Raw genomic sequence first — 7,787 nt, 5'->3', positions numbered from 1 at the left:
CATTTGAAGTAATAAAACAGGGAGCAGTTTATAGGCAGGAAATATTAAAATATTTAATTGCTTTTTTTTTCTTGGCACAAGGCAGACAGCCTTAAGCTTTGCGCACCACATGCAGAAAGGACACCTGCCCATGCTTGAATGGACATGGAACAGGGGATTGCTAAATTGGATACATCTGTGACCAAAACGCCTGTAAACCCACATCAAGCCCATTTTTTTTATTAGTTCTAGCCATTTCCCTCCAACTACTTTTCATTTTCTTTTTCCTTTTCTTTGTCTAATTACAAAACACAGAAGAAAGTCCATTGATATTGAGCTCAAGGTGATTCCCTAATCCATCTCAAAAACAAACAGTGCGCAAATTATACCTGAACATTTTTCCCGTTGTCCAGTCCTAGAGTTTATAATCTAGAGCTTTGTAGATTCTACGTGCTTCTCAGAGAACATGGCAACAAAACATTAGAGTACAAATGGGGTGGCTAAACCTTTTGATAAGTTGGTCTATAGGGTGGAATAAGGCAGCCTTGAGATCAAGTTCTCGCTCTGCCAACTGCTCGTTGAGTGGCTTTGGATGGGTTACGTAGCTTCTCTGAGCTTCCGTTCCATCATCTGTAAAATGGAGAGAGTCAAAAGTGCCTCTTACATGAAGAGGCTGTAGGCGTTAAATGAGATGGCAAGCATTTGGTACCAGGTTCGGCACTCTGTGAGGCCCTAGTGTTAGCTATTCTTCTATTACGTTCAGTCTAGAAAGAGTTATTCCCGAGGCAAAAGGAGATATGGCTAAAACTCTCCCGTGAACAACTGATGGTAGTACAAGAGTATCTTACTGAAATTTGTATTGGCTTTCTGTTGCTACCTAACAAATTTCCACAAATTTAACTACTTAAAGAAACACCCATTTATTATATCACAATTATGCATTCAGAAGTCCAGCCAAGGAACAGTTGGGTTCTCTTCTCCAGCTATCACAAGGCTGAAGTCAAGGTGTGGGCTGGGTTGAGTTCTTGTCTAGAAGCTCTAAGGAATAATCTGCCTTAGTGTTGACATGGTTGTGGGCAGAATCCATTTCCTTTTAGTTGTAGTCTGAGACGATGTTTCCTTGCTGGCTGTCAGCAAGGGGCCTCTCTTATCTCTTGGAAATCACTCTCAGTTTCTTCCCTTGACAATCCCTCCTTCTTCAAGTCAGCAACAGAGAACGTCCTTCACGTTGAATCCCTCTAAGGCTTCGATTCTCTCTGACTTCTGCAACCAGCCACAGGAAATTCTACTTTTAAAGAGGTTATGCGATCAGATTAGTCCAACCCAGATAATCGCCTTGTTTTAAAGTAAACTGATAAATAACTTTAATACCATCTGCAAAAATCCCTTTGGCCATGTAACATAACATTATTACAAAGGAATACCAGGAACAGAAATCATGGAGGTCATCTTAGAATTCTGACTACCATAAAAATTTAATATTAGGAGTTGGGATGAAAAACCATATATCATATTTTAAGGCAGAGCCAGGAAAGAATGTAGCAGCCTCCTAACCACTCTCTCTGGTCTCCATGGGAGAATATGGGTGGAGGAGTGGTTTTGTGGGGGAAGATAATTGTTGCCAAATGTCTTCTGGGATAGCCAGTAATTTACAGAGACTATTTCAATTCTTCCTAGCCCACCTGTATGATTCAGCTACATTAAGCAAGAAAAGAAGCCCGGTTTGTTGAGTAGAAGGCTGAGAAAGAAAAATATAGAAATGGCACTGTTCCCCCAGTTATCCATCCCTGGTCCCAAGGTAGAAGATTCCCATCATCTGGGATTTCTTACTCAATCTGGGCAAGGATGATGGAGAATGATAAGAATGACCATTTTCTCTTGCTCTTTTCTCTGTCAGTTGAGCTCTTCCTCCCAGATATCTGTATGGCTCACCTCTGCCCTCTATTCTTTCGGGTCTCTACATAAATATCATCTAATTAGAGGGGACTTGTTGACCACACTTAATAAAAAAGCAAAATCTCCCATCCACACTCCAGCACTCCCTGGTCTGCTTTACTTTTCTCTATAGTACTTTTTAACAGAAAGTGTGTGTGTGTGTGTGTGTGTGTGTTTGTGTGTGTGTGTGTGTGTGTGAGAGAGAGAGAGACAGAGAGAGAGACAGAGAGAGAGAGACAGAGAGAGAGAGAGAGAGATTGTCTTTTAAGTAGAATATAAATACCAGAAAGGCAAGGAATTTGTTTATTCACTTCTGAATCTCTCTCCCTCTTTCTCTCAAACAGTGTTGGGCACATAGTAGGCACCAGTAAATATTTGTTAAGTAAATGAATAAATGTAGGGATGAAGGTCAGGTGCTCAGAGGATTGATCTTAGCTGGAGAAAATTATGTGGGAATCATCAGCATAAAAACAGTATTCAAATCATAAGAGCAGATCAATTTTCTCAGGGAGAAAATACAGAGTTAGAAAAGGTCCCTGTGGAATTCCAACATTTACCAACCTCTACATGAGGATCTGTAGGAGAAGCATCTGCAGCAGAGTAAGAAGAGGCGGTCAGGGGAGCAGAAGAAGCAGCAGCAGAGTGGGGGAGTCAGAGAAGCCAAGGCAGGAGGAGGAGGATCACTGAGAAGGGGTCAAAACTGGCAAATGCAACCAAGAAGACAAATAAGACATGTTCTAGAAAGTCTCCATGGGATTTAGCAACCAAGATGCGATTTGTGGCCCTTATTGAGAGCAATCTGGGGGAAAGGTGAAGATGAGAGTCCAAATTTCCATGGACTTGAGAATGAAAGGCAAGAGAGAAGGGATAGGACAAAAGCAGTCAAGAGAAGAAACGAGGGATGCTGGGCTGAGGAGAATTGTTTTTCTTGCAGTGGAGGCTTGAACAAGCCTGGTGGGAAAGACAGTAGAGAGGAAGAGGTTTAAGATAAGAGAGAGCAAAAAAAAAATAATAATAATAATCAATACCAGATCTCTGAAGTACAGGAAGGGAGGCTTCCTTTTTCAGGAAGCCTCCTCTGACATCTCCCTGCCCCTCCTCCTTTCCATCCGCCACACTACAGCCCGAGTCAAGTGTGCTTAGGTCTATTATTGAGCTTCTCCAGTGGAATTGTAACTCTGTTTCTGTCACTATCATGTCACTAGGCCATGAGCTCCATTAGGAAAAGGACAACTTCTGATCCACCTTTTTATCCCCAGGAGCTAGCACAGAATCTGGTATATAATAAATACTCAATAGATATCTGATGAGAGAATGAGTGAATGAATGAATGAATGGACAGAGAAGTAGATTCATGGACTGATGGACTCAACAAATATATATTGAATGCCTACTACATGCTGGGCTCCACTCTGGACTCTGGTAATTCAGCAGTGAATAAAACAAAGCCCATGAACAAGTGAGTTGAGGAAAGGACATAAGAATGTGGAGGAAAAATATAAAAGCAGACTTCAAGCAAATGCAACATGAACCAGCACTTCATAAATTCAAGAATGTTGACACTTTAGAAGGGACACCATGCTTCTTCACAGCCAAATTTTTTCACTTGTGAGGGGATAATTTACTTACCATTTATGAGGATTCATTATAGCCTTACTTCCTCATTTCCTGTTTTTCATGATACTTGTAATCTATGAATCATTTGCTTGAGTTTGTCTTTCTCTGTAAACTTTCAAAAGTGGGTTGTACTGGTTTTCCAGTTCTTTACCAAAAGAAAGACATAGACCCAAGCTTTCATGGTACAGTGAGGTTAAAGTCTTGACTGTGGCTTATTCCAAGTATCTTCTCACTCAAGACCCCCATCATCATTATGTTCTCCTACAGGGATTAAACGGAGAAGAAGGGAATGGGGGTGGGGAAACAGCCATATGGACATTCCCTTGTAGGACAACAACCACTAAAGGCAGGGCTTAAGGAGATATTGCTCAAACATTCAAATAAGAGTGTCTATGTTTCAGTCATTAGTACACATTCAGGAATACCCCGAGCCTCGTAGATAGGAGAGACTGAGGCATCAACTCACAACAACACAACTATAATGCCAAGAAGCCATTCTAGGTTACTTATGCAAATAACACAAAAGTTATCCAAATAAACATATCAGAGAACATGGTACTCACTGTGGAGCATTTAAGAATCCACATTTTAAAGGCTCTTAGATATCAGGTGTCAAACACTTGTTTTCTTTTTACTTATTTCCCTTACTGTGGGTCATATTTTCAAAATTAAGAATTTAATCCTTTGTTGGCTCTTTTTGCTCTGAAATCCAGTTCCTAATCTTGGTGTGGCCCTTCACTTTCATCCAATTATCTCTTTCCCCAGTGATATCTTCCAATTAAATGATCACTTCTATATGGATTGCTCCCAATTATTTTGTCATGAGCTCAGACCTTCATTGTAATCTTCTAGCCAGATGTTTGGATGTTTCTCCAATACCACAAAGCAAACCTGCTCAAAACCAAATTCATTCTTTTCCTCTACAAAAGCAGTTTTTCCACCCAACTTCCCAGCTTCTATTAATGGTGCCACTGTTCTACTGGGTAAAGCCCTCAATCATCATTGACCCCTTCCTCTTTTTATCTTTCCCTCCCATCCATTCATAAATTCCATTGAGAGGTTCTCTAAGACCCACTTTCAATGTATCATTCCCATCCACCCTCCTCAACATTTCACTCCTTTTATTCTGCCTCCACGGTAGTTCAAGCTCTTGTCTCTTCTCACCTGGATTATTGCAAACACTGTCACTAGGGAAAGACCATTTCACAACCAGATAGATTTGTATTTAAAATCTCTGTTTTATCTTTCTGGTTGTATGATCTTGCAGGATTTTCCCAAACCCACTAATCCTCAACTTGCCCCATAAAATGGCCATTCATTTCAGGAGTATATAAAATAATAGAAGTTAAAGTACCCAGCACATAATTGCTCAAAGGATCAATGACTCTTCCTGCAAAAAAGTGTTCTGATCATGTCTTTTCTATACTCAGAAACCTCAAATGACTTCTCTTTTTCTACAAAAACGAGATCCAGCTATTCATGTGCCCTCTGCAATATCTCCCAAGCTACTTTCCCCCCTTTCATCTTCCAAGCTGGCCCTCTCGATCTTCCCCAAATACACCCATGTTTTTACTATGTTTATCTTTCCATCTGGTATGATTTTCCCATGAATCTCCACCAGTCAAAATTCTACCTGTCCTTTAAAAAAGGCAATTCAAATGCTGTCTCCTCCATTAGGTCTAATTCTGATATCAAAGTCTGTGTTCTGCTGGGGCGCCTGTGGCTCAGTCGGTTAAGTGTCTGACTCTTGATTTCGGCTCAGGTCATGATCTCAGGGTGATGAGATCAAGTTCCACGTCGGGCTCTGTACTGGGCAAGGAGCCTGCTTAAGATTCTCTCTCTCCCTCTTTCTCTGCCCCTGCCCCGTCTCTCTCTCTCTCTCTCTCTCTCAAAAAAAAAAAATATATATATATATACATATATGTATATACTTTCTGCTTTTGAATCCCCACCTCACTTCCTTAATATCTGTATTATGGAATTTATCCAATTCCGCTTTATATTATGCTCACAAGCATCTTTGTTTTATTGTAAGTAGAAGACTGCAAACTGTCTAACTTTTTATTCACCTTTAAAGCCTAGTATTTTGCTTATTTGATACTCAGAAAATGAGCTGAAATGGTTTTAAGAACATGTCCCTTGAAGAGTAGCATTTATCTGTTAGACCTCAAATTCAACAAGGGCAATCATTTTTGTCTATTTTAATCAATGATCTATCCTGAGTAACTAGAACTGTGCTTAAAATATAGTGACCACCCAAAAACTATCTATTGCATGACTATAATCCAAGATTATCCTTTGAGCCAAGAAAAAAATCCCACATAATCCAATTTTTTAAACAGTTATGCCAATTAGAAACGCCTAAGCTCTGCAGAGTCTCATCATCCCCTATCAGGGACATCAATCATGAATGATTGACAGGACATGGGTACCAGGTGCCCATCCAGAGAGAGCATGCAAAGAAGAAAGCCTGGTACACATGCCCTTGGGGGCCCTTGACCAAACAGACTTCTTTACAGCTGCCTGATCGGCTCCAATTGCCCAATATGCACCTTTCTATCTGGCTTAGACACCAGGTCTGCAATTTGGCAGGAGCATAATTTAAAACCCGAGAGAACAATCACAGGAACGCTGGCCTCTGAAGTCAAGGCCAGCCAGCAGTATTATTCAGGCCCTGATGTTGCCTCCCTCCGCTCCTGTCAGAATCCTGAGAGGAATCACTTGCCAGCCCGGAGTCAGAAAAACACCGCTCAGTTGCTGGCCAGGATCCCTAGGCTCCATTTTGCTAACTCTGACAAAGCCTTAAGCTGTGCCTCTGGAGCTGGCCTCTTGGCTCCCTGCTGCGGTGTCTGAGAGGAAAGAGGGAGTGCCAAGAGCAACCCTTCAACATCAGGCAGGCCCGGCTTCTGCATGCTGGCTCCACCATTGACTAGCAGGGCAGCTGTGGGCCTAGTATGAGCCTTCTGGGCTGCAGATTCCTTATCTCGAAAATGATACCTACCTTACAGCATTGTTGGGAGGATGAATGGTAATATATGTAAAGTGCCGGTCTCCTAGTGATTGCTGTTGGTATTATTACTATTATTAGAGAAGAGAATCAAAGAGGGTAACCACAGAGATTAAGCTAGCATTCCTAGGAATTCAGCTTCACTCATTCTCTAGAACATGTCTCATTTGTCTCTCTCATAATGATAGGTTTCTAAGAAAGTAATCAAGGGTCAATCCCAAGCATTCTAAAACGCACTGACAATGAAAACTTGCAAATGAATTTCAGGAGCTTACCTCCAGCGGAAAGTTCATTGGCTTACCCTCAGTGTCCCTTATCCTCTCAACCTCAAGACTCTTAGTGAATGGTCCCCTGGAGGTCCCTGTGCCTCTAAATGTCACATTCCCCTGCCCACCCCACCCCTGCCTCCCTGTGGGGCATTGTGGATGTTGTAGTCACTTGCTGAATGGTCTGATTTTCTTCTGAGCTTCTTGGCTTCTTGTCTGATTCTATGATACCAAGACTGACACTAATTCTGGAATATTCTCCCCACTGGCTCTAGAAGACAACATCTTAGCTTTCCAACTCCTTTGGCCTAAAGGCTAATGGAGCTGGCCTCTGGAACCTAAAACTGAAATGGAGGATTTGATGGACAATTAGCTTACCCCCCATGTCCTATAGCATCCCCCTTATTTTGCTCATTCCCAGCTTTTATGGAAATTCCTCAAAATTGCCGAGTTTCATTCAGTCATTTCATTTCCTCCTAGCTACAACCTGCCAAGGCCCACATCATTTCTCATCTGTTTATTGCAAGCACATCCTCACTCCTGGATCTGCCTCAGGCCAACCCTGCTTCAACCCCCTTCCTCTCTACTATGCTCTTTTTAGCAGAGAGATTGTTCTGGACAGCAGTTCTTCCTAAATCATTACATTACTTACAAGCGCTTAATGGCTCCTGTTGCCACATAGAAGTCAAACTCTTATGACCAGTAAATGAAGCCCTCTGTGAGCGCATCCTCAGCATCCTCATCTCCTGCCATTGGCACTCTGTGTCCTAAGCTCATTATCAAACACACCCTGCTGCTTCCTGTCTTCATGCCTCTTACCTGAAGGTCTCTGTCTGGAAAAGGAACATCCTTACTCACCTACCTTCCAGCCTGGAAATCTCTTGAGTCCTCTTTCAAGAACCTACTCAAGCCCGATCTCATCAGCTAGAGATGCTATCTCCCTCCTTTCTGCTTCTACTCTTCCTCATTCTCTTATTTGTGCT

The sequence above is a fragment of the Callorhinus ursinus genome, unplaced genomic scaffold (genome assembly GCF_003265705.2).
Source record: "Callorhinus ursinus isolate GAN/ISIS: 27379988/994484 unplaced genomic scaffold, GSC_fseal_2.0 scaffold14, whole genome shotgun sequence".
Taxonomy (NCBI): Eukaryota; Metazoa; Chordata; class Mammalia; order Carnivora; family Otariidae; genus Callorhinus; species Callorhinus ursinus.
Note: the sequence above shows the minus strand (reverse complement) of the source record.